This window comes from Crinia signifera, chromosome 6, assembly GCF_055691185.1.
Source record: "Crinia signifera chromosome 6, ASM5569118v1, whole genome shotgun sequence".
NCBI classification, from domain to species: domain Eukaryota; kingdom Metazoa; phylum Chordata; class Amphibia; order Anura; family Myobatrachidae; genus Crinia; species Crinia signifera.
Genome location: NC_139222.1, coordinates 161,088,125 through 161,115,686, shown reverse-complemented (window position 1 = coordinate 161,115,686; position 27,562 = coordinate 161,088,125). Strand labels below are relative to the sequence as shown.

The window sequence follows — 27,562 nt, the reverse complement described above, 5'->3', positions numbered from 1 at the left end:
GTGAATGTACCCGGTCCCCTGCTGGCTCGGGGGGGGGGGGGGGGGGGCGGCAGCTTGTGCTGCCTGGGTCCCGGGGAGCCCACCTCCCCCCCACATACGTTCTGGGGCAGGCAGGGAGACTTCAATCTCACTGCCTGCCACCGTCCCACGGCTCCCTTCCGACATTGAATACGGAGAGAGCGAGTGGCATCCAGCCCTCCGGAACACAGCGAGTGTGCAGCGAATTCTAAACAGGATACGCTGCGCACGGGGAAATTTCACATTGAATACTGCCCTCTGTCTCTCTCTCATGCTTTAAACTATGTAAATGTCTGAAGCATGCTGAAATGTTCTATAAGCTCTCTCAAAGGCCAGTATTCAATGCTTCTGATTCGCCGTATTTTTCAGCGAATCTGGCAATTCGCCGGGGTAACGGCGAATTTTCTCTTAGAAAAACAATTTGCCCTATTCAATGGAGACAATTCGCAGCGAATGTCGGGCGATTCGCCGGTGGTTTTCAATGGGTTTTTAGTCAAATTCGCCGAGAGTGTATTCAATGCTCAAATGGAGGCCAGTATTCAATGCTCCCGATTCACCGTTTTTTTGGCGAATCGGACTGTTTTCACTCCTTGCGGTGAATTTATTTAACTGAAAATATGATTCACCCTATTCAATGACGAAAGCAAACAGTGAATGCCGGCCAGTTCTCAGTTTCATGCTCGCTGCAATTCTCTGGTGTATTTCAATGGGGTTTTCACTGGGATTCGCAGAGAGTGTATTCAATGCTAGGGTGGCGAACTGCTTTCTCCCTGATTTTTGCCATGATTCACCATTTTGCATTCCACATTCGACATTTAAAATTCACCAGCAGGGGCAGCGAGCCCCTGAGGCGTTGAATAGGAGGTGAGGGAGAGCTGGCAGCGAATGCACCAGCCTTCCGGAACCTGGCGATTGTGCAGCGATTCCAAAAGTGGCCTTTTAAAAGTGACAAGTAGCATTAGGACTATGTGCCTTATTCTGGTTTACTCACAAAGGCAAATTCCTTCTCAAATGGACAAAACCATGTGCATTGCAGGTGGGGCAGATGTAACATGTGCAGAGAGAATTAGATTGGGGGGGGGGTGTTTACATCATGGCAAGATCTATATTGCAGTGTAAAAATAAAGCAGACAGTATTTTCCCTGTACAGAAATAAAATAACTCACCCAAATCTAATTCTCTCTGCACATGTTACCTGCCTGCCTCCCCCCCCCCCCCCCCCCGCAGTGCACATGGTTTTGTCCATTTCAGAAAGGAATTCGCCTTTGTGAGTGAACCAGAATAAGGGCACATGTATGTATCCTCATGACAGTATTGTCATATTGGGCCTTATTCTGGTCGATGCGTAAAATTCCGAATTCTTTCGAATGGCGTTTTTTAGCTGTCTGCGCATGCGTAGGCAACGCTATGCGCATGTGCCACGCAAGGTCTCCGTACTTGTTCTCACTAATACCGTACAGAAATGTGCACCACATTCACTCGGGAGATATGGGCGTCATTCGGAAGTACACAGGGGCGTAGTTTCAAAGTGGGCTAAACTGGGCGTACACGAGGGAGTGCACTAATTCTGGTAGGCGTGCATTCGGACTGAACACCGACTGCAAACGAACCAAAAGGCAAGAAATATGCGGTGTCCATAAGCAAGTATTTCTTTGCGGACACCACTCGGTCATGCGCTAGGCATTCGGATCGCCCAATTAGTACTCCTGAACCAATGTCACCTGAACACAATACAATCCACTCCTCTACTCATTAATTACACTATTTTCATTACTTCAATTGAAAAACTTGCAGCTTAAATGGTCCATTACAAAACACACAAATCTATGCTGAAAGCACGGCTGCGCATTTGTTAAACACATTTACACTGCAAGCAATGGACAGAACTTCCTATCACTAATATAAATATACATGTCACTTTTACGGGCAGGTTCCCGTCCGTTCTTACGCGGTAAGACCGTGCAGACGCTGTAAGTCCGTGCAGAATATGTGTGTGTCCACCGCACACGCATGGTTTGGATGTCGTCCGTAAACACGCCCTCTTCTGAAAGTGTGAGTCCGTCTGAATGCGGAGGACCGGTGGGCGTTTCTTCATACAATGTCCGCACAGCGTGGCTTGCGGACCGCTCCAAAAGAATTTGGAAATAACCAGAATAACCTCCAATGTCACTTAACTAAATATGTAGTCTTGCTGTGATATGCGAATCGTGCACCATATTTTGAGATTGACATTTGTTTGCGGTTTTTATGTTACACATGTTTTGCTATTTTGTTAAAATAAATCTTAGTATAATTTCTTTGTTTGGGAGCGGGGGTTGTTTGTATAAAAGGGGTCTTAAGCTGGGTCAGAGATGGGTTGGAACCTGGCTACACAGTATAAAATTGGCATCAGTTGTTTTAAACCAGCAGGTGCTCTAGATTGTTAGCACCGACTATTAATCACATCTCCAAAATGCATGTTCTGTGGAGCCGGAGATGGACTGAGAATATGCTAGGTCCAATATAATGTTGTAACAATATTTGTGTATGTGATGAATTTATGGATTACAGCTAGCCTGGCAAGATTTAGGTTTGTCCCTAATGTTCTCTAAAGATGCCCTACAATCATGCCTCTATCCTCCAGTATTCCTGACCAACCATCACTTTTTGCACAACATGTAACACATGCACTGTAAGCACATACACCTTGCAAATGTCTCTGAGGCCCATATACGGAGAACCTAGGCAAACCAATAGCTTAAGTCCCACAGACCTGTTTCCCTCATCCTACATAAGGATGGGATGCAGTTAAAATCCCGGCGGTCGGAATCCCGACACTTTCTCCCTCCGTGGGTGTCCACGACACCCCTGGAGGGAGAATAAATTAGCGTGCCGAACCATGTGCACTGCAGGGGGGAGATGTAACATGTGCAGATAGAATTAGATTTGGTTGAGTTATTTTGTTTCTGTGCAGGGAAAATACTGACTGCTTTATTTTACACTGCAATATAGATCTCACTTTGAAGTAAAACCCCACCCAAATCTAATTCTCTCTGCACAAGTTACATCTGCCCCACCCGCAGTACACATGGTTTTGTCCATCTAAGAAGGATTTTGTCAGAAAGAATGAACTAGAATAACCCCCTAAGAGTGGGGTAAGGCTGACTCCAGGGAGTGAAGGATGCAGCATCCGCTTAACTCTGCACCAATTAATAGATCTGGAGGGATACGGCCATTTGGTCACCATCATGATGGTCGTCAAGCATTGGGTCAACATTCAAAAGGTCGACATGGAATGTTTAAGATGTGCCGACAGGCAGTATTTCATGCCCTACCATCCACTAGGGCATGGTGGGAGAATAAAATAGTGTGCCCGAAGCATGGTGAGCTATGCGAGGGGACGCGGTGCACTTTGTCGACTTTGTTGACATTCAGGTGAAAAACCCAGTGTCGACCTCTTGACTGTCGAACTAGACCATGTCAACCTAATGCTTGTCGACCTTGACCTATGTTGACCAAATTATCCCAACCTGATCTGGATATGGCTGTCATCCAGCAAGGACTGTCTGCACATTGTATGCGTACACAGAACAGTTTACTCTGTTCACAGCTGCCATAGTGCAACTACAATTGTGGCTGCATTGTACCATGTGGTTAACATTTGATGTTTATTTAGTAAATTGATATTAAGACACCTCAAAACTCCAAGCAGTCTTCTTTGTTTCATTCACATGCAAGGTCCGATGTGCTCTAACTACACCTTCACACTCTGGAGACAGAGTGCTCGCCTACCCTTTTGTGATGTAGGCAGGTGCTTATGTTGACTGCTGCGTGGAAGTTGATAAACTTTCAGTTGCTGTGGCTTTATGTATTCCAAATATCAAGAATAGAGAACTTTTACTGCATGCTAGTGCACTGAGACAGAGACTCAAATTATTAGAATGTAACAGCCTTTAAAAAAAAAAAAAGTATTTGAGAAATAGCTTGACTAAGTGCAATATTTAAAAATGGGCAAATAAAGAATAATGTGTATCACACTGGGATATCTGAAGATAAAATGAAAACCATATATACAGCCGCAAGGCCTGGTTCTTTATATATATATTTTAGCCTAGAGAAAAATAGTGTTGCTGTGGGAGAAATAGTAATGGTAGGAATCGTATTACAAATTGATGGTGCATACTCCCACTGGTCTGGGTTTGGAGTACAATGGCAGATATTCATGTTAAATGTCTTTTTAATATAGCACAGAAAGGATAGAAAAAAATAAATCATGTCTATTAAATTCAGAAACTGCCCTCGTATCTACAGTATATTCAAGTTGGGCGTTGTCAATATAAGGATCTGCCAAACTTTATTGTAGGTGTTTGGCTGCACCTCTCGGTTTCATACTTAATAGACCTTAAATAAGTTCAGCTGTTGAAATACGCCGGCGTCTCTGAGATGTTTGAATAAAGTAGGGCTGCACGGATGGTGTAATGGTTAGCATTACTGCCTCACAGCGCTGAGGTCATGGGTTCGATCCCTACCATGGCTCAGATAGGATCGTGGATAGGATCTTAAGGCACATCCGATTTGCATCCTATCTTGACTATATAGTGCAGATCTGCACTATATAGACAAGGCAGCCAAGACTTTCTGGCTTCCGATACGTGAACGCGCATCGGGATTGCAAGGGTTAAAACCCTTGCGATCTGCATCCGATGCCGATCCAATGTTGACTATCGTCAACATCGGAAAGGAAATCGGACCGTGTTTACACAGCATTACTGTGCAGAGTTTGTATATTCTCCCTGTGCTTGCGTGGGTTTCTTCCGGGTACTCCGGTTTCCTCCCACAATCCAAAAATATACTGGTAGGTTAATTGGCTTATCAAAATTTAACCCTAGAATGTCTGTGTGCGTGTACATGTGGTAGGGAATACAGATTGTAAGCTCCTTTGGGCAGGGACTGATGTGAATGTTGAAATATGCTCTGTAAAGTGCTGCAGAATATGTATGCGCTATATAAGAAACTGTAAATAAAAGTAAATACAACATGTAAAAAAAAAAGTCATTCTTAATGATGGTGGCATAAAATCTGAACCATAGAGGTGAAAGACTTGCATGTTGTCTCTTGCGTGTAAGTCTTTCTAAGTGATTCTCGCCGTGTAGCAAATCGCCATCTTTTCATGGAGAAGTGGAAAGTGAACTTTTAAAATAAAGTTTTTACATTTGGTGTAAAAAAATCAGGAATTTTATTCTGTGAAGGGGCATGCTATTTTTATTCATGTGCTTATAGCACATGAATATATATTTAATTAAAAAAAAAAAATATTTGTTTTTTTACACAGAGCAGCCACCAGAGAGCCGCTCATTAGATATTCATATATTCACTGCACCCGATCATTACATATGCACGATCGGGTGCAGTGAATACCTGGTCCCCTGCTGGCTCTCCCGGGGGGCAGCCTGTGCTGCCTGGCTCCCAGGGAGCCCACCTCCCCCCCACATACGTTCTGGGGCAGGCAGGGAGACTTCCATCTCCCTGCCTGCCGCAGGGGTTCACACTCGCCGTCAGGGGCAGCGAGCCCCTGTGACGTTGAATAGGGGGGACAGTGAGGCTCAGGAACATGGCGGGCAGTGCCATCAATATTCTCATTGAATACGGCCCTATGTATTGAGCCACTTGCAGTGTAACACAGCAGTAAACTGTATTGTTTTGGTATGCCAATCCTATTGGAATCATATGTAATATAATTGTGTAATTCTGCTAAAAAAATTGCTTCTCCCATGCAGAAGACAGAAGTCTGTTATGTCACGCTGGCAAGAAGTGTAAAATAAGTAATTGGATGGATAATGAAAAAAATAACCACATTAACATTCTAATACAGTATCCTCCCAGAATTATACCGCTTTCAGTCCACACTCTAAACCCGGGATATTGCTGTGTCCTTGCGGCCCCAACACAGGTCGAGGTGAAAGGGCCACCAACACGGGAGTTCAACCCTGGTAACGACCAGGGTTGAACACTGTTCTGACCCGTGTTAAGTGCAGTGTGTATGGGTAGCCTGGGTCGAGCGACACGGGTCCCGTTCACAGTATGGAGGAGGCAGCACTGTCAGCTCCAAGTGCTGCCTCCTCTCCACCCCCCGGATGACGTGCCGCCTCTCAGCTCCGCCCCATGTGATGTGACCGACCCGGAAATAAGCCGGGTCGGAAGCGGAATTCAGACCACAAATGCTGTGTCTCCGGGGATGAGACCCATGTCCTAATCCCGGGTGTGGCCCGGCATTTGCTGTGTCAAAGCGGTATTTTTCTGCAACTGCCATGGAAAATAGTACTTTGAAGTCTAATGACCATATTTAAATATTTACTGTTGATTACAGAATATTGGGCCTAATTCAACTTCAGTTGCAGTTCTGCTAAAAAAAAAAGCCAAAACTACAGCTGCTTTCTCACATGAAGAGTCCCTCCTTGTGATGCGATTGTAAAATATTTGCAGCCGTAGCGCAGAAACGCGAAAGCATTAAAGAAATGCTACTTCACGCAGCCACTACGGACTGACGCTAAAACGGTCTGGACATGCCTACGTTGTCCGGACCATGCCCACCAACACTGCATTGCCGCCCCCACCATCACGTTTTCCAGAATATGACAACAATTTAAGCCCTCGTGCATGCGCACTGCAGTGGGCATCCATGTGCAGTTGTGCACAAATCACTGATTAGCGGTTTCCGCACAACAGTGACCATTACCTGTGAGCAGCATCACTACGGTACTTTAGTGCAAACAATGTAAACGCATATGCAGTTGACAGATAATCGCTGAACTGCGTTTGTTTTGGCATTGCGTTCCGCTCCACGGTTATACTGTACATTGCTTAATTAAATATAAAATTAGACCAAATAATGTTGCCCCCTGGCTTTTCTCGCATTGAGTTCTTCCTGGAAAAACAATTATTTCTCTCTCCTCCACTAGGTGACACTGGAGAGATACAGGGGGGAAATAGAAGCACGACCACAGGGAGCATGGACACTTTTCACCTTCATTCAGGATGGGGTACTGAGGTCTTATAACCTTGGGGATTAGAGGGTATCCGACAGGAGACAGGCACATAACATTTTCTTCAACCAGGGTGTGCTGGCTCCTCCCCTCTATATCCCCCTACTAGCCAGTTTTAGAAAATGTGCCCTCAGGAGAGGATGCACACTCCTGGAGTTCCAGAGAGTTTTTCTTCAATTTATTTTAGTTTATTATTTTTGGGTTGCTATTTGGGCTTAACAGCTTCCCTGCGACGAGGGAAGCCGGGGTAGGGACTGCTGCAGGCCTCTTAAGGAACCGAGCTGATCCCTGCTGCAGGTCCACCGACCTGAGAGGGTGCTGTTACCGCGGGCATTGCGCTGCAGCGAGCACACCCCCAGCTGCCGCACACCCCTGGCTCAGCCTGAATACGTCGGTGGTGAGTGTTAACCGGGTCCCCTCAGTGGGGATGCCGGATTTGAGTGCGGCATAACGGCAATGGCGGCGCGGTGACCCTGCACAGGGATCGCGCGCAGATGTTTTAACACTGCAGCCACGCTGACACTGGATGCCAGGCATTGCTACTGGACCACCAGGGCATATACCGCTATGTGAGGAAATCCTTTTTAAAAGGATTACCAGGCGCCAGTATAAATATCAGTATAGCCCAGACGCCATTACAAGGGGCGGGGCTTAGCTCAGAGCGGGACCTGAGCGCGCCTGTACACTGCTTCCTGCTTCTTCTCATGCTGTTTGGCGCCATTACAGCAGAGCGGAGATCACTCCTCAGCGCAGCCTTGAAGGGAGAGAGATCGTTCAGCAGAGACAGCAAGTATAGCGCTTGATAGCGCTTCCTGTGTGCTTAAGCCACAGATAGCAGCACACAGTATTGTTATATTGTGTTTGTGCTTAAACGCCGGTCTATCAAATCGATAGCCCAGGCTACAGGGTGCTGGTGTCCTCCATTTTACTCTGAGTCCCCCACTGCTAATTAAGCAGACTTTACACTGTCATATAGATATATGTGATCCTGCACATAGAGTGTTAGCTACATATATCCTACTGTACATTCACTGTGTGTGTGTTCAGCGTGATTGCAGTGTGTAGAGGGGGTATTATCTCTCCAACAATGGTGAGAAAGATAACTTGCATGATTTGCAGCAACAAGTTTGCTCCCAGCACTACCTCACAAGTCGCTTGTGATCAGTGTATGTCACCTCAGCTCAGTAGCATGTCTCCGCAGCGCAGTAGCTCGCAGGCTGACTCCCAGGAACCTTCATGGGCTACTGGTATGAAAGCCATGTTAGAGACTGTCTCATCACAGCTGGCCACAAATAATTTACAGACAAAGCAAGTCCAACAGGACTTAAAGGTCCTGTCAGCAAGGGTGGATATTCTTACACCCTTACCAGGGGTGTCCCGCAAGAGGACACTTGAGGCCGTGGCACCTGACTCCGATATGGATGATGGTGATGGCAATGGTGATGGCGATGGTGACGCAGATGATGATATTGTAGATTCACAGGCGTCTCAGTCTAACATTCAGGGTACTGAAAACTTAGTCCTTGCTGTTAGAGAAGTACTAGATTTACCTCTAGCCACACCAGTTGAGGGTGACCCATTCTTTGTGTCACACAGAAGGCAGGACATAGTCTTTCCTGAACAGTCTGATTTAGAAGAGGTGTTCAAAGCTGCCTGGAAAAATCCAGAGAAACGTTTTACATTGTCCAAACGTTTTAAATCCACCTTTCCTTTTGACCCCACGGGTAGAAAGGTGTGGGAGGAACCACCTGTTGTAGACGCTTCGGTGTCCCGCCTCTCAAAGAAGGTGGTGCTCCCAGTCCCAGGTACCTCTACCTTAAAGGACGTGGTAGATAGGAAACTAGATAGCACTTTAAAGGCTATGTATACAGCCAGTGGGGCTTCCCAACGCCCGGTGCTTGCTAGTTGTTGGATGGCAAAAGCCATCTTCACATGGACAGGCCAGATACAAGAGGGCCTGTTAGGTGATATGGATGTGCCTACGGTAGCTGAAAAGCTACGTCACATACAGGACACAGCAAGGATGATGTGCGAGGCACAGAAGGAGTTGGGTGCAATTAATGCCCGCAACTCGGCCATGGCTGTGTCGGCCCGCAGGGCCCTATGGTTGCGGCAATGGGTCGCTGACGCGGACTCAAAGCGCAGTGTGGAGAGCCTACCCTTCACAGGGGATAGACTCTTTGGGAGTGAACTGGATGATCTGATATCAAAGGCTACGGCTGGTAAGTCCACATTCCTCCCATCAGCCTCCACCCCGGTAAGACGCCCTTCAACAGGGAATACACAGCAGTCCTTTCGGACCTCTAAATTTCGGTCCAGGGCCAGGGGAGGCTCCTCCGCCAATAGAGGCGCCAGAGGTAAGCCTAGGAAGGCAGCAACGGCTGCCACAAGAGAACGTGGCACAGGCGCAGCTACGCCTAAGCCCGCTGCATGACGGGCCACTCCCACCTCGGGATTTTCCCGCGGTGGGGGCAAGACTGAGGTTCTTCAGTCACGTGTGGGATGCATCCGCCCTAGACCCTTGGGTCAGGGCCATTATTTCACACGGTTACAGGCTGGAGTTCGAAAGAACCCCCCCCCCCAGAGATATTTCAGGTCAGGACTCCCTGCAGCAGCCGAGGATCGCAGACTCCTCAGACAAGCGGTACAAAAGCTGGTCCTAGCTCAGGTCATCATACCAGTACCAGCTGCAGAAAGGAACAAGGGTTACTTTTCAAACCTATTTCTGGTTCCAAAACCGGACGGGTCGGTTCGACCCATCCTAAACTTAAAATCCTTGAACCCATACTTGAGGGTGTTCAAATTCCAGATGGAATCCCTGAGAGCAGTGATTGCAGGATTGGAGGAGGGAGAATATCTAGCGTCCATCGATGTGAAGGACGCGTACCTCCACATACCGGTGTGGGCCCCACACCAAACCTTCCTGAGGTTTGCAATCCTGGACGAACAATTTCAGTTCCAAGCCCTACCGTTTGGGCTCTCAACAGCCCCACGAGTCTTCACCAAAGTGATGGCGGAGATGATGTCCTTACTAAGGACTCAAGGGATAAACATCATCCCATATTTGGACGACTTGTTGCTAAAAGCAGTATCAGTGTCCAAGTTGCTGAGGGCCATAGAGATGACAAAGCAGCTCCTGTCCCAACACGGATGGATCCTCAATATACAAAAGTCATCACTGATTCCGTCCCAACGCCTCCAGTTTCTGGGGATGATTTTGGACACGGTGGAAAAAAGGATATTTCTTCCAAGGGAGAAGATTACAGCGTTGCAACAGCTGTTGGGGGAGGTGCTAGCCCCAGAAAGAGTCTCGGTCTACCTCTGCATCAGACTGATGGGAACGATGGTAGCCTCTTTCGAGGCTCTGCAGTTCGGGAGACTTCACTCTCGAACCTTCCAGTGGGACCTGCTGAGCAAGTGGTCGGGCTCCCACATCCACATGCACAGGTTAATTCGCCTGTCTGTCAAGGCAAGGCAGTCTTTACAGTGGTGGCTACATACGCCAAATCTCCTGGCAGGGAGGATATTCGGGATCCAGAACTGGATCTTGCTGACCACAGATGCCAGCCTCCATGGCTGGGGGGCGGTGGTGCAAGAAAGACGTTTCCAGGGCAGGTGGTCCTTCTTGGAGACTCAGCTCCACATAAACATCTTGGAGCTGAGGGCAGTACAATATGCTCTTCTAGAGGCTCACTCCCTCCTGGAACAGCAGGCAATACAAGTCCAGTCAGACAATGCAACGACTGTTGCATATATAAACCGCCAGGGCGGCACGAAGAGCAGAGCGTGCATGAGAGAAGCCTTCAAGATTCTGACGTGGGCAGAGACACATGCGGTGGCAATATCTGCCATCTTTATACCCGGGGTGGACAATTGGGAGGCGGACTTCCTGAGTCGTCACGACCTCCACCCCGGAGAATGGAGTCTGCATCCTCAAGTATTTGGAAGCATTGTAGATCTGTGGGGGCTCCCACAGATAGATTTAATGGCCTCAAGGACAAACCACAAGGTGGTAAGGTATTGTTCAAGGACAAGAGATCCTCAAGCAGAGGCAACAGATGCTCTGACAGCGGATTGGGCATACGACCTAGTATACATATTCCCGCCCCTCCCACTTTTGGGGAGAGTACTACAGAGGATCAGGCATCAGCGGGTGCAGGCAATCCTAATAGCACCGGATTGGCCCAGGAGAGCATGGTACGCAAGTCTGCAAAACATGCTGATAGAAGACCCGTGGCGGCTGCCTCTAAGAAGAGACCTTCTGGTACAAGGCCCCTTCGTCTACCAGGACTTAGGGCGTCTTCGTTTGACGGCCTGGAGATTGAGCGGAACATCTTAGCTCAAAAAAGATTTCCTTCCTCGGTCATAAACACCATGACCCGGGCCAGAAAGGCAGTGACAGCCGCACACTACCATAAGATCTGGCGTAGATATGTGTCCTGGTGCGAACACATGAGTTTTCCACCAGCAGATTTCAAATTGGACCGTTTCCTGCTTTTTCTGCAGGTGGGCCTTGAGAAGGGACTCCGGCTGGGGTCTTTAAAGGTCCAAATATCGGCTCTTTCTGTATTTTTTCAGAAAAAGTTGGCGGTCTACCCTGAGGTTCAGACTTTTCTACAAGGAGTCTTAAGGATACAGCCTCCGTTTGTGGCGCCAACGGCGCCCTGGGACCTAGATGTGGTCCTAGAGTTTCTGCAGTCAGCCTGGTTTGAACCAGTGGACTCCATAGATTTAAAATACCTCACCTGGAAGACGGTGACACTACTGGCTCTGGCCTCGGCCAGAAGAGTTTCTGAGCTTGGCGCTCTCTCTTGCAAGAGCCCTTACTTGATTTTCCATCAAGACAGGGCGGAACTTAGGACGAGACAGCAGTTCCTGCCAAAAGTGGTCTCGGCGTTCCATATGAACCAGCCGATTGTGGTTCCTTCTTGCTCAGGTCATAAGGATATTCCTGAGTCACTTGATGTGGCTAGAATCCTACAGATCTACGTGAAAAGAACATCAAGGATCCGTAAGACGGAGTGTCTTTTTGTGTTATATGACGCACAAAAGAAGGGATGCCCAGCATCGAAGCAATCAATTGCTAGATGGATTCGTTCTACTATACAGCAATCATATGTGTCAGCACATCTGACTATACCGGCATCTGTGAGAGCGCACTCCACTAGAGCCGTAGGAGCATCCTGGGCGGCTGCTCGGGGTGTGTCAGCTTTGCAGCTATGTAGAGCTGCCACCTGGTCTGGTCAACATACCTTCGTCAAATTTTACAAGTTTGACACTGTGGCCAGGGATGATACCCAGTTTGGGCAGGCGGTGTTGCAACAGGCTCCGCACGTTCCCGCCCTTTCTGGTAGCTTTGGGACCTCCCCAAGGTTATAAGACCTCAGTACCCCATCCTGAATGAAGGTGAAAATAGGATTTTAATACCTACCGGTAAATCCTTTTCACTGAATTCAGATGGGGTACTGAGCGCCCGCCTCAGTGCGGGGCTCTGTTGCACAGGTTACTATCCTGTTGTTACCTTTTTTGCTATTTGCAAAGTCTGGTTTTTAATAAGTTATAGGTCCATTGACCTGTTAGGAGCAGCTGAGTTTTGGTGACTATAGTGCTCCATAATAAAGAAAAAAAAAATACAGTTATGTACTAAGTTACACAATGACGGGGTTAACTACGTTTTAGTTGAGAGAGTTGTTGTGTGTGTTGTGGTGTGCTGGCGCAAATCTCACCACGTTTATCCTAATGATTAGTTCCTACCTCACATACGTTATCCTTCCTTCGGGCACAGTTTCTTAACTGGCTAGTAGGGGGATATAGAGGGGAGGAGCCAGCACACCCTGGTTGAAGAAAATGTTATGTGCCTGTCTCCTGTCGGATACCCTCTAATCCCCAAGGTTATAAGACCTCAGTACCCCATCTGAATTCAGTGAAAAGGATTTACCGGTAGGTATTAAAATCCTATTTTTAGAATAAGGTACTTGTTTCCTAGCACGGCGCCTGCGATTTTGATTTTATCCATCGGGTCCTAAAAAAATCGCATCACATGCAACCAAATCGCATGCGATGCGATTTTTACATCGGAACCAATGTAGAAATGGTCCCTGAGACCCGATTTTACATTGGGCCCAATGTTAAATGCCCCCCAGACCCCAATTTTCATTGTATACCCACCCTGATGGGTCAAATGGCCCCCCCATTGTTAACGCCACCCCACGATGAGCGCCAACCCGAAGCGTGGCGAGCGCAGCGGTACGCGTCCTCCGACCTTATACCTCATACCCCCACTATCCACGTCGGCGTGGAGTTGATTTAATATAGTGTTGCAAGCGCAGCGAGCCACCAAGCCCGAAGTGTGGCGACGGGACGCGCATTACTTCACAGGTATTACGCATCCCCTTGCGGGGCTCGCTGCGCTCTCCACCCTTCGGGCTCGGTGGCTCGCTGCGCTCGCCACACTATATAAAATCAACTCCACGCCGGTGTGGATAGTGGGGGTATGAAAAGGTCGGAGGAGGCGTACCGCCGCCCCACGCGGGCTCACCACGCTTCGGGTTGGCGTTCATCGTGGGGTGGCGTTAACAATGGGGGGGGGGGGGCATTTCACATGTAAAATACCCATAAGGGTGGGTATACAATGAAAACTCTGGTCCATTTGCCCATTTAACATTGTTCCCTATGTAAAATCACGTCGGTCGCATCGTATGCCTTAACTTAAGGAATGCGATGGACGCAATTTTTTAGTTGTCTGGGAAAAGGCTAAAAATAGCCCTGAAATCGCGTCGGTCGCGTCCATCGCATACCTTAAGTTAAGGTATGCGATCACCTGCGACGGGCGCTGTGCTAGGAAACAAGTACCAGAATAATTAACAGTGACTAACTCCCCTTCTACTTCCTCTCCCAGGCAGTCTTAGTTTGTGCCCTGTGGGAGCTGGGAGCATGTTATGCTCACTCTTGGGATTTTTAATTTTAACACCTCCAATCAGCAGGAGGACAGGCAGGTAGTTCCACTGCCCCTACCTCCCTGCACTGTGGGCGCTGTTGGCTGGCGGGTCCGGTCCCCGTTGCACGCCTCGCAGACCATCACAGCCTTTGCCGCATCCAACAGCAAGGCAGGGGTAAGTATACCAGCCGCAAAAATGGCACTTTTAAATAGTGCGCCTTTTACACAGAGGGGACAGAGCCTAGTGCAGCTGCAGGTGATGGCTGCCTGCCACGATACTTCCGCCTTCTTCCTCCTAGAGAGGCTGCGGAGCGCACGAGGCAGCGGCCATTATCTACCCAGCAGTGCAGATATCCTACTCCTGGGGAACGCTTGGTGTTGTGACTGCTCATCCAGACCTGTAAGTGTTACAGTCGGGGATAGAGCTTACAGGAGAGCATAGGATTTCACTGCCAAGTAAATTATCCTGTTTCTTTTCAATTTTGTGTCGGTGAGACATTAGCTGGGTATTTCATGTATGTATAATGTAGTCTCTACCCCTGCTGACCTTCCATTAAACCATAAATCATCCAACGCTCCGGTCACCCTGTTTCATGCCCTTTCTTCAACACTGGTTTTTTTTTTTGCATGTTTCCTATGCTATTTAATACAATTTTTTTTGCCCTTTCTTTGTTTAGGATGTGGCTGCTGGAAAAGGCCTGAACAGCTGGGGCAGGACTGAAATAACTGATATCTGCTGTTGAGCAAGCCCTCTGGTGACCAGCTGGATGAACCCTAGCAAATCTGACCTGCAGGTACTCTTTCCCAGGGTTTTCTTTTCCTCTCTTAAAAGCATTTTCAGATAGGTGGTTTACATTGTAGGACAGCTGTTCTCCCTGAACCTGCTGTGTATAACATGACATCTGCATGTTAAGTTTGATTTTATAATCTGTTGTTGCCTCGCTCTCTCCATCTTTTAACGCAGGAAGTTACTTTTTTTTTTCTCTCCTGTGTTATAATAATAATAAGAAAATCATTTTTAACAGTGCTCTTTTCTCTTTGTGAAATAAGTATGGGTTTATGCAATGGTCTCCTGGTGGTGGTATTTAAGGTAGTTCACATAGAGAACAGGAAATGTAGTAAGTTGGTGGTTACAGAACAGCCTTTTATTCTGCATATCAGGCCCTCCGCTCTCGCTTCGAAATCCTGGTTTCCTCTTTTTCCTTCCTTCTATCTATTCCACTGAAGACTCTCATGCTCACTTCTCTGTATTGTCATAGTTTCATATACTTTTCTGATTCATTGCACTCTTGTGTAAACCTCCTTATAAGTGCAATATCCTAGTTAAGTGTTCATTTCCCACTTACTGTAACCTGAACCTTGAGTGTTTCAAGGACCCTATTATGATCTTGCCAGTGAAGGGTTTTTTTTTTGTGTACTCATCACCTAGACACGGTTGAGCCTGTCGAATGCTTCACTGATGTCACAGGTTCCTAGAGAATTGTTTTGCTGTTCTCATGAGTATTGAAACAATGTGTTGTTTTTTTTGTTTTGTTTTTTAAACCTATTGTGAATGCATGTCTTCCAACCTCCCCGTTTGTACAATATATTGGACACCTTATTAAAGTATAGTGTGAGGCTTATTTTTCTGCTATTATACATTATGAAAGTATACTGGTGAGGCAGTGTGTATGATCAATAATTCAAATAAAATAGCAAGTCCATTTACCATAAACCAGCAACACTGCTGGGGTTGAGCCAGTATTTATTGACATCGACAATATTCACTGGCTCCCTGTGGTTTGATTGGCTACATTCTCATGATGATAGTTTAGCATTTCAAAATGGCTTCCCCACTGTGTTTTACTTGATTGGGAGTTGCCATTTAATTGGATCTGCTATGGTAAAATGAAATCCTTCCATGGGCAAATCACAGAATCACAAGATGTGATGCTTCTGTTTTGATAGCAAAATATTTTCTTAGATCCATATTATGTAAGTTTGGATTTTATTAGCTCCATTATTCAATCCCACCGAGTGGTCACAATTTTGATATAGTTGAAGTTCACTGTATTTCCAGAATACAAAGTAATTGCAGTTGAGATGCACCTGTTACACAGGTTGCCCCATAATGATGGGACACGTTTTAAATGCAAGTATCTGACTGCACACACAGTACGTTTATTAGGGACTATGGGGTATATCCTATTAGCAGTGGTAAGTTACCAATGCTAAAAGGTTCACTGGGGGGTGATCCTGTTAGCATAGATGCAAAGTACTCATCCGGTACTATGCAGAAGCTGCAAACATCCTAATGTGGTCCCCCAATTTGGGTGCACTGTAAGACCATGATTCCTGACACGTGCTGGATAATCAGCCTTTGTCTGTTAAACTATAGAAATTACATTAGAGTGTTAAGACCCCCATACACTAAGCCGATTTGGTATGATTTCGGCTGATTGTGACCAATCGGGCCGTTAAATCAGACCAAATCGGCTATCTCTGACATGCTGTCGAGTCCAATATGCGGTCCCATGTGCATCAGACCCGAGCAGGTGGTTGGATCGGCTGGCTGTCCGAACCTCCCTCCTGGCGGGGAGCAGGGTCGCATGGGATCCCTCTCAACAAATTGTGAGGGATCGCATGCGTTCATGCTGACCTGGAAGGTCCCGGGAGGCTGGCAGGGTATTGGGTGCCCATACACTGCTGCGGGACATTGCAGCAGTGTGTGGGCGCCTTTACAAAACAGTGCAGATTTATTACAGATACGTGTACATGGAGATGTATCAAAACTTGGAATGAGATACCAGCCAATCAGCTCCTGTCGTGTATCAAGCACTGCCTATATAATTGCAGCTCCCCACTTTATTTCTCCCCAAAGCTTGATACAAATACACATCGTGCTGCAAAGGTCCTAATATATGCGTCATTGTGCATTTGTAAGTAATCTTAATTATAGAAAGGGGGAAAAGCTCCATAATCCATTACACAAAGACAAGTTCTTGCACTCCCAGGTAGTGTTGAAGAAAAAAATCCTGTGCTATATCATGCAGCTATTTTTCTTGGGGTTTGCATAAAAATGTAATTGTACAAGAGGGAGGCATGGGGGGGAGGGGGGAAATGGACAAACCAGAACATGAAATCTCCCTGCTATCCTGTGATGAGTCCTTCCATTCATACGAAAAGTAATGGGTAATTGAAGTGCAGCTTTTAGTCCTCCTTTAAATACAAATAAATGTGAGGCTATTAATATTGTTCTGACAACAGGGAATAGTTGTTATAAGCAGAGAGCCAGCTCTGTGTAGTATGTAAGCAGTAATGTATTCCCATAACACACAGCCATTGCACTTCCCACAGGATGCTTACATATGTGTTATACTGCAACACTTCTAATATTTCTAATGAGCAAAATGAGTAAACTCTTATTTGTTTTTGTCTCCGTGGAAAGAGGCTTTTCCAGAGCTAGATGAGTAAAATACTGCAGCACGTATAGGGCCGGATTCGGAGATGTAGGTGTGACAGACTCACTGTAACGGTGTGGTGTAAGATGGTACCTGAATCTGGAGCTGATTACGGCGGCAGCTTCTGGATTCCTCACGGCTTCTTCCGGAGAACCTGTGGCAGGGAACGGCACAACCCAAGGAGAACCCACAAAAGACGAGGCTACTACGGCTAGCAGCGACAAATATTTATTAAAGAAAAACAACTGCACTAGTCGCTGTGATATACTCCTACATATATGCAAACATCAATCAATAAGACAAAGACATTTAAAGAAAGTACTATTAAGGAGAGAAATATTAAAGACAATAATGTGACACTAAAATGCTTCACTACACCTGTACTGCTATAAATCAGATTGTCCACTGGGTGGCGCTGCACACCCTGTAACTGCAGTCTCAGATACCATACAGAGTTCCTGAGGGCAATAACAGTCCCACGACGCACAAATCCTCACTCTGAATTAGGCCCTAACAGTGTGCACACTTATCTATAACTCCCAGGAAAGGGTAAAACGGTCCTCAGTGAGGGACAGGCAGGCCATCCTTGGGGTGACCTCCTGTGTTGTATGTGTAACAGGTCACAGGGGTTAACAGCGGTTAACCAGAATAAAGGACTGGTCTTGGCAGTGGGAACCCCACGGGTGCTGTTGCCTCTGCGTCAGGCAGGGGGCGCTGTGTGTCTCTGTATCCTAATCTCCCCTTGCAAGGGATGAGGCATGTCAATAGCTGTGTAAGGTGGGCCACCATGGGATGCGGGCCAGCCTGAGGGTAGGGGTGCTCCTGTACCTTAGTTTTCAGCTGCAGATGCCAGCTCCTGCTGGTCTCGAATCAGGCCCCTTCTGTGATGGCTGCTGCTGCTGCTTCTTCTCCAGTGTGGGGTGCCTTGGGTCTTCCAGACTCCCTCTCAGCTGTCAGTCCACAGCCAGGTTCTCTCTTCAGTGCACTGCTTATCACACTGGGCTGACCTCTGCCCTCTCTGCAGGTCTTTAGACTGCCAAGCTCTCCGTGCACAATCTCTGACTTCTCTCCTCTCTGACTTCTCTCCACTGCAGCAAGTTTCCTCCCGCTCTGCTGGCTGACCCCTGACCTCTCAGCTTCCTGTCTTCACACACTCCAGGGCAGCCAATCAGGGGGGTGTCAGGCTCCCTTCACGTGAAGGGAGCTGGGCTGTTTAACCCCTCACAGCCCTGCTCGCAAGGCAGGTATTTGCTGGCAGCGTTGGCCGGCAATGAAAAGGCTCCATTGGGGCATAGGCGGGCACCCTTCACTGGGGTGCCACATAAGCACAGCTGGTATTCTGTACTGATGCCCACTGAAGGTGTCGGAGACCCTCCACTGGTGTATGAAGGCACAACCATCCAATTCAAACCGACCTTCCCTGTTTCTGTGTGGTCATGCAGCAGGATGCAAGAGATCTTTTTCTGCATACGAGATTAGTCGCAGGCTGAAACACTGCATGTCTGCCTTTGAGTCACCATACCCTGTTACCTTCCTTAAACCCATCCTGTCAATCACTTAGAGATGAAATCCGTACTGCGATGTGCAGTGCTACTTACACGTATTATATGTGCAGTTGCAATAAAAAATTGCTCCACTGCGTATAACCTCAACATGGCACCCATTTGTGAATTAGGCCTAGGAATATACAACATCCTCTGTTTTGTTGGCACAAAGTCTGGGAGCTTGTAGGATTATATTCAGGTGTTTGGTTAAGCAATCATACCAAACACATGTAGGTTGAAACTGTAATTAACAGAAACACCCGGGTAAGAGGCTTAAAACTGGGAGAGGAACAGCAAACTGCTACAAAGATGACTTAGAAGACCATTTCATTTCACAGGTCATACACCAGTTAGACCTACACTTTTCTCCATATATACAGTTTCCAAATGATGCATGTTTAAGTGACTGGTTGAAGATTTGGCATTGTGCTGCATAGTAATCAGAGTAATGCTGGGTACACACCAAAACGATTTGGATTGGATGCAAATCGTATCGTACGATTTGCATACGATTTACATACGATTTGCATACGATTTGATCCCCTCTGTATTCAGATGAATGGATCTTTTACAGATCCTACCTGCAGCAGGTAGGATCGGATTCGGATCCAATTCAAATCCAACCAAACGATTTTGACCAAATCTGCATCCAATCTGCATCCAATCAGTCTGAATTGGATCCAGATTGATGGGATTGTGCCAAAATCGTTTTGGTGTGTACCCAGCATAACTTCACACTTCTAACCAGTCTTAAGGTCCATACACACTGGGCGAGTATGTCCAGCGTGTATGGACAGCGATGATCGCTTTCATCGCTGGGGGGAAAGCCGCTCAGTGCATACACACTGAGCAGCTTTCCCCCTGCCTGGCGCCGACAGTGGGGGTGGACGGCCTTGTATAGCGACACACATTATACAGGCCCCTAATCACCTACCTGCTGGCCAGAGGAACCCTGTGTCCCATGATTACATTCCATATAAGGCTGCCTAAAAAGGATAAGCCGCACACATTTGGATGACCGAGAACAGCAGAGCCTCTGGCATTATCACTTTTATTTAAAGAGCCGTACTAACAGACTAGCCATACTAATGGACTGAGCCCCTAATTAAAGCTTCACAACTAACCAATAGTAACTGACCCAATAACCATTGCACAAAGCAACAACCAGCTCCAATACACTGTGAGTAAATTGTTATCTTTACCTACACAGAGCTGCGCTTAACATAAGGAAATATACTCCTGCTTATTTTCCACCAGTCCTCAAATGACCAGTTGCGACAGAACTGTGATCATTTACTCTCAGTTGTGAGAGTATCTACAGTACCAGCTGCGCTTAATGGCAGTGGTGCCCAAACTTTTTGAATCACAGCACCCTATGAGTATCCGAAAATTTGTCAAGGCACCCCTTGGCCAAAAGTTTGTTACTGAGAGTTTCAGAAAGAAATATTACATTACATTTAATAAGCGATTTAAATGTTATCCTTAAATGTGGCGAGGAATATGATTCACTTCTGTTTTAGCCACATATTTTATATTTGGAAACTACAAGCACTGATTTTGCCTATTTCACTGGGCATAAATAATTTGAATTGGTTCTGGACCACCAACCTGAGGCAGCAAGTGCTCCGAGGCACCCCGGAGCCTAGGCGCACAGTTTGGGAACCACTGCTTTAAGGCATTAACCTTCCTTGCTTATTGCTTTGTGTGAAGAAACAAACGGGATACGGTCATTAGGTCTACAACAACTAGGTAGACAAGCATTGGGTGAACATGGGGCAAGGTTGAAATGGGTCTAGGTCGACACAAGCATTAGGTCGACAGTAAAAAGGTTGACATGGGGTTTTTCACTGTTTTTTTGTGCCGACAGGCGGTATTTCATGCCCTACCATCCACTAGGGCATGGTGTGCCGAGTGTAGCGAGCGATGCGGTGTGTCGACATACGGGTAAAAAAGAAAAAAAAAATGTCGATCTAGCCCATGTTGACCTAATGCGCGTGTCGACCTTGACCCCTGTCGACATTGCTGCATGTCGACCTAGTGGTGTCGACACAATAATCCCAACCCGAACAAACATTCCTTGCTTATTGCTGCAGTATGTGTGTCTAACCATATTGTTTGCTCATTACTTTGGGTTACTAATCAGTTGGGAGCTAATTATCATTACTAACTGGACTGTATTTAAATAAATTGCTGCTTAAGAGGCTTACATTATGATTCAATTTGAGATTAGTTTTTTGCATTGTGATATTAATTGATAGAAGTGTATTTTTAATATTTTGCCAGTGGCCGGTTTACAGTGTTTTTTAATCAATATTGTACAAATTAAACTGCATCTGCTCTAATTCCAACAGCGCTGTCTTTAACACATTTTAGTCTCCAAGTTTGTGTAAACATGTAAAGCAGATGGAGAATCTTAAGGTGCATACACACTAGACAATTTTTTGACCAATATTGATCATTTTGGCCCTTCTGAAAGTGTGTATGCTACGAAGGACAATGCATTGACCCGCCACTCGTTCATCAGGGTTGTACGTTGACTCTGCAGGCAGGTCAATTTCAGATTTTTTTTCACAAAAAGCTATGCAGTCTAGCTACAGATGTAGCCTGTGTAATCTTTGCCGGGCGCCCGCCAGATCCTTTTCACTGGCGAGCCATAGGGACTGGGACGTGCGTGCGTCTCACGGCGGCTGGGCAGAGTCTCCCTGCCCGTCTCCGCTTCAGGGAGACTCTGTCCAGTTCATGGGGGGGTCGGCGAGGGGGACCAGCGGGGGAGGCAGCGGGGACTGGTGGCAGGCTCCATTGCCATGGGGCGTGCGGGCATCTAGTGCGCGCGCACCCCCCTGGCGGTAGCTGCCCGCTGGCGGGGACTGGCGCCCCTGCAAAGTTAAAGCCGGCTCCATCTGTAGATCATTCATCATGTTGTTCAGTGAGTATGCACAATATCGTTTGTCCAGGACACTGAGTAAGTTCAAAGGAAATTGGTCACCAATGTCTTTCAGTCCATACATTGTCTAGTGTGTATGCACTCTTATGCTCCATACACACTATGCAACACACCTACTTCGAGGTAAGCAATGGCCGTGCTGCAGCATGGCCATCGTTAACAAGGACCTCCCTTGTCCAGAAATGCTGGACGATGGAGGGGGCACGCATCAAGTGTACATACTAGAACATAGAGTAAAATATATCTTTCAGAATGGGCTTTCTGAAAGATATTTCATTTTATCCTCTAGTGTGCATTTGGCTTAACTGTATTTTGTTAAGCTGTTATGAGTGCTAGATAGCTCAGCACAAAGCTCCCACCACCCCGTGTGTAGGGCCCATTATATTAATCCAACAAAAATTGGTTAAGAACAAAGTAATGCAAACAAAATGAATCCAAATGTCACAGACCAATCTTTATTGCTCTCATGATTTACTGAGACTATTTGTTTTTTTAACTATGACTATGACTAAAGTTTTATGGAGTCTTGATGATGTCCTGATATAGCCGGTATCTTACCTCCCTGATCACAACCGCAACAAAAAACACAGCTACTGCTGGGTGACAAGTAGGAACAATATGGCTTCACGGTAAAACTGGTGCTTTCTCTGCTTTATACCACTGTGATTTATATGGTTAAGGCAGACAATGATTTCTCTTACATTCTTATGGGATACAGGGAAGTCGTTCATAACGATGGGGAAAAGAGGGTTTCCGTAGGAGACAGGCACATATAAACTTTTATACAGGGTGTACTGGCTCCTCCCCTCTGTTCCCCTCCCATGTAGCCAGTTTAAGAAAATGTGCCTAAGGAGAAGCATGCATCAGGAAGAGCTCCAGAGAGTTTGTCTTCTGTTTATTTTCTTTATTATTTTGGGACTGCTGTTTTGGACTCAACAGCCCTTCCTCCAGTCTCCTGCATCGTGGGAGACTGGGGGAAGGGTTCAGCTGCAGGCCACTTCATGGTACCGAGCTGTCCCTGCCACAGGACCACTGTCCTGCGTGGGTGATGTTACCGCGGGCATTGCGCTGCAGCGCGCACATCCCTAGTCCAGTCTGAAGACGTCGTGTGGTGAGTACTACCCCGGGGTCCCCCGCCTTGGAGCCCCCGGGTTACTGTCCGGCAAGATGGAGGCGGCAGTATCGGCGGTGCCCTGCACAGGGACCGCACAACCCCCTGCGTACACTGGGACAGGGTACTGCCTCCTGCACTGTCCAGGGCAGTTTACCATGGGTTGGACATTTTTCAATGTCAGTCTCAGTATAAAAATGCAGGTAAGCTCCGGCGCTATTACGCTGGGTGAAGCTTACCCAGAGCGGGACCATAGTTCTGTGAGGGCGCCAAAACCTGCTTCCTGCTACTCTCTTTTTTGTTCCTGCTTCTTCCCTGGCTGCTGGAAACGCAATTGTACTGCTCCAGACACTCCTCAGCAGTGTGGAACAGAGGGAATCTGCTAGCAGAGACAGCATCAGGTTTTCAGCGCTTGTGTACTTGTGCACTTGCCTGCATACACTGTAAAGTACTGTTATATTACTGTACTGTATACCAGCTCTTAAAATTGGAGAGCTCAGGTTGTTTGGTGTATTGGTCCCCTCCATTACCCTCTGTACACTACCCCACTAGCTTGTTAAGCTACAGACTGGTCAGATAGTACTACACATAGTAATTATCTGTGTCTAAATCACACTGCATATCCACTGTGTTTGCTCTGTGTGTGAGGGGAGATTGTCACAATGGTGAGGTAACTTAAGGCCCCCATACACTAGGGCGACTTGTCCTTAGGACAAGTCGCCCCCGACTTCCCCCTGAGCTTCCCCGGCTGCTCCCCGGGGGAGCTTGATTAGATTGGCACTTGATGTGCCATTTTTTACATGTGATATATCGTCTCGATTTATCACATGTAAAAAAACCCGGGGAGCAGGGGGGGGGGGGGGGGGCTACAGAGCAGAGCTGCTGGTGGGAGCAGGGGGGGCTGGGGACGCTGCGGGGGACACAGGCGGCATAGAGCCGGGCAGAGGGAGCCGGGAGCTGTCAGTGCTAGAAAAAAAAGCCTATACAGTGAATGGGCAGCCTGTGATTGGCTGAGCGCTCTCTCAGCCAATTGCTGACTGGCTGAGAGAGCGCTCAGCCAATCACAGGCCGCCCATTCATTGTATGGGCTTTTTTTTTTATTCAGTGCTCACAGCTCCCGGCTCCCCCTGCCCGGCTCTATGCCGCCTGTGTCCCCCGCAGCGTCCCCAGCCCCCCCCTGCTCCCTCCACCGCCGCGCGCCCCACTAGGTCCCAAGTCGGGTGGTCGGACGTGCAGCAGGTCCGACCACCCGTCGCAGATCCGATGCGCACGGGACCGCGCATCGGATCTGAGGGGACATCAAAACTAGCCGATTTTGGTCCGATTTCGGCCAGATCCGACTGATCTGGCCGAAATCTGACCAAAATCGGCTAGTGTATGGGGGCCTTTACATGTATGGTGTGCAGTGATAAGTTTGTGCCAGCTTCTTCCTCACAAGTTACTTGTGGGCCATGCATGTCCCCCCAAAGTAGTGGGGTTCCCCCACCGCTTACAGAACAGCAAAGTAGCACACAGGACAGCTCACAGGAGCCTGCCTGGGCAGCAGGGATGAAATCCATGCTAGAAACTGTGACTACACAGTTAGCTGCTACCGCAGCACAGACCCAGAGAGTGCAAAGGGAGCTTGCTATCCTTTCTGCTAGAGTTGATATAATAACTCCTACTCCTGGGGTATCTCGTAAGAGAGGTGCATCCTCCCAAACCCCTGAGTCTGGCGCAGAGGACGGGGAGGAGGATGAGAATGAAGAAGCAGACATGGGGGGGTGAGGAGCCTGATGCTTCACAGTCACTGCTCCGGGGCACAGAGCCATTAATTATGGCAATCAGGGAGGTGCTTGACCTTCCCTTAGCTGAGTCCTCTGAAGGGGATTCTTTCTTTGCCACTCAGAAAAAACAGCAGGTTGTTTTCCCTGAGCAGACTGACTTGGAGAATACTTTTAAGTCAGCGTGGAAAAACCCAGAAATGAGGTTTAAAGTTGCTAAGAAATTTAAAGCCACGTTTCCATTTGATCCTGCGGGACGGAAAGTGTGGGAGGAGCCACCTGAGGTGGATTCCTCTGTGTCTCGTTTAACAAAAAAGATGGTGCTTTCAGTGCCAGGGTCTTCCTTTATGAAAGACACCACGGACAGAAAGGTTGAAAATACCCTTAAGTCCATTTTTACTGCTAGTGGCGCGTGCCAGCGTCCAGTTTTAGCAAGTTGTTATATGGCAAAGTCTATATATGCATGGGCCTCCCAGGTTCAGGAGGGCCTTCTGGGTGACAGTGGCGCAGGTGTCTGAAAAATTATACCATATTCAGGACACAGCTATGGTTCTGTGTGAGGCGCAGAAAGAGTTGGACACCATTAACGGCCATAACTGAGCCATGGCGGTATCGGGTCGTAGATCCCTCTGGCTCCGGCAGTAAATGGCTGACGCTGACTCCAAACGGAGTGTAGAAAACCTTCCCTTCGCAGGCAAACGGTTGTTTGGCAGCGATTTAGATGAGTTAATCTCAAAAGCCACAGCAGCGAAGTCCACCTTCCTGCCATCGACCCCACAGGCGCCCAAGCGTCCTTTAACTTCCCACGCCCAGCAGTCCTTTCGGACCGGCAAATTCCGCCCAAAAGCCAGGGGTGGTTCAAATGCAGCCAGAGGCTCCCGAGGTAAATTCAGGAAGCCTTCTGCTTCGGCCACCACAGAGTAAAACCTGCAGCATGACGGTGGGGCTCCACCAATCGCTCCAGTCGAGGTGGGAGCCAGACTGGCGTTCTTCGGCCATGTTTGGGAAGCCTCGTGCCTCAATTCTTGGGTACGGGGTCTTATTTTGCACGGCTACAAGCTGGAGTTTGCAATACAACCACCTCACAGGTTTTTCAAATCAGGCCTTCCAGTGTCACCAGTGGACCAAATGGTATTGCAGCAAGCAATCCAAAAACTGGTGCAGGCCAGAGTAACCCCGGTCCCTCCACTAGAAAGGGGGCAGGGTTATTATTCAAATTTATTTGTTGTCCCAAAACCGGACGGGTCGGTTCGCCCAATACTGAACCTAAAATCCCTAAACCCTTTCTTGACTGTAACCAAGTTCAAGATGGAGTCCTTGCGGGCCGTGATAGCGGCACTGGAGGAAGGGGAGTTCTTGGCATCTTTGGATGTGAAGGACGCCTACCTTCACATCCCAATTTGGCCACCTCATCAAAAATACCTGAGGTTTGCGCTGCTGAACGATCGCTATCAGTTCTGCGCACTGCCGTTTGGCCTGTCCTCAGCCCCGCGCATATTCACCAAGGTGATGGCGGAGATGATGGTGGTTCTCAGGAAACAAGGGATCTGTGTCATACCATACTTGGACGACCTGCTGGTAAAGGCTCGGTCGTCAGAGGAATTACAGGCGGCCTTACAGATTACCATGCAGACCCTGTCTGGTCACGGTTGGCTCCTGAATTTATCAAAGTCCTCTCTGATCCCTTCACAGAGACTCCTGTTCCAGGGGATGGTGTTGGACACGGCTCTCATGAGAGTGTTCCTGCCACAAGAGAAGATTGTGGCCATTAAACAGCTGGTCACAGTCTTGTTGAAAACACCCCAGGTGTCAGTGCATCGTCCTTCTAGGAAAGATGGTGGCCTCTTTTGAGGCCCTCCAATTCGGGAGGTTCCACAGCAGGATCTTCCAGCTCGATCTCCTTCAGATGCATCAGAAGATTGTGTTGTCGTCTCGGTCGAGACTGTCACTCCAGTGGTGGCTCCACATGCCCAACCTGCTGGCAGGGCGAAGGATTGGCATCCAAAATTGGGTCTTAGTCACCACGTATGCGAGCCTCCTGGGATGGGGTGCTGTAACCATGGGTCAGTCCTTTCAGGGCAAATGGACCCTCTGGGAAACGCGTCTCCATATCAACAACCTGGAGTTACGTGCTGTGTATTATGCACTCCTGGAGGCGGCCCCTCTCCTCAGCGGGCATGCGGTCCGCATCCAATCAAACAATGCCACTTCTGAACAGGCAGGGCGGGACCAAAAGCAGGTCCTGCATGCGGGAAGCAACAAAGATCCTGTCCTGGGCAGAGAGTCACTGTCAGGCTCTGTCTGCCATCTTCATACCCGGGGTGGACAACTGGAAGCCGACTTTCTCAGTCGCCATGAGCTTCACCCCGGGGAATGGAGTCTACACCACCAGGTGTTCAGTGCTCTGGTGGCTCGGTGGGGGACCCCACTAGTAGACATGATGGCATCAAGACACAATTGGAAGGTGTCCAGATACTTCTCCAAGGCGAGAGATCCACAGGCGGGGTGAGTGGACGCCCTCTCGGTACTGTTGGTGTTCCACAGCCTGATATAGGTCTTACCACCGATTCCCCTAGTGCAGTGATTTTCAACCTTTTTCAGGTCACGGCACACCGGACAAGACTTAAAAATTGCCAAGGCACACCAACAGTCCCCACTGTAATTGCACACACCTGCCCCCCCCCCCTTAGTTATTCCACATACCTGCCCCTCCTTAGATATTCCAAGCACCAGCTCCCCTTACAAATGACACATATAAATGCCCTTGCTTTCTGATTGCACGC

General features: G+C 47.9%; 1 protein-coding gene across 1 annotated transcript in view; it reads left to right on the top strand.

Annotated features, from left to right (window-relative positions):
- The window catches only part of RHBDF2 (rhomboid 5 homolog 2), a 101,251-nt gene that overhangs the window by 19,926 nt on the left and 53,763 nt on the right, over positions 1-27,562 (top strand). Inside the window, exon 2 of the mRNA XM_083147832.1 lies at positions 14,655-14,771. The gene's annotated coding sequence lies outside the window, so the exon portion shown is untranslated. The remainder of the gene's footprint in view (positions 1-14,654; positions 14,772-27,562) is intronic.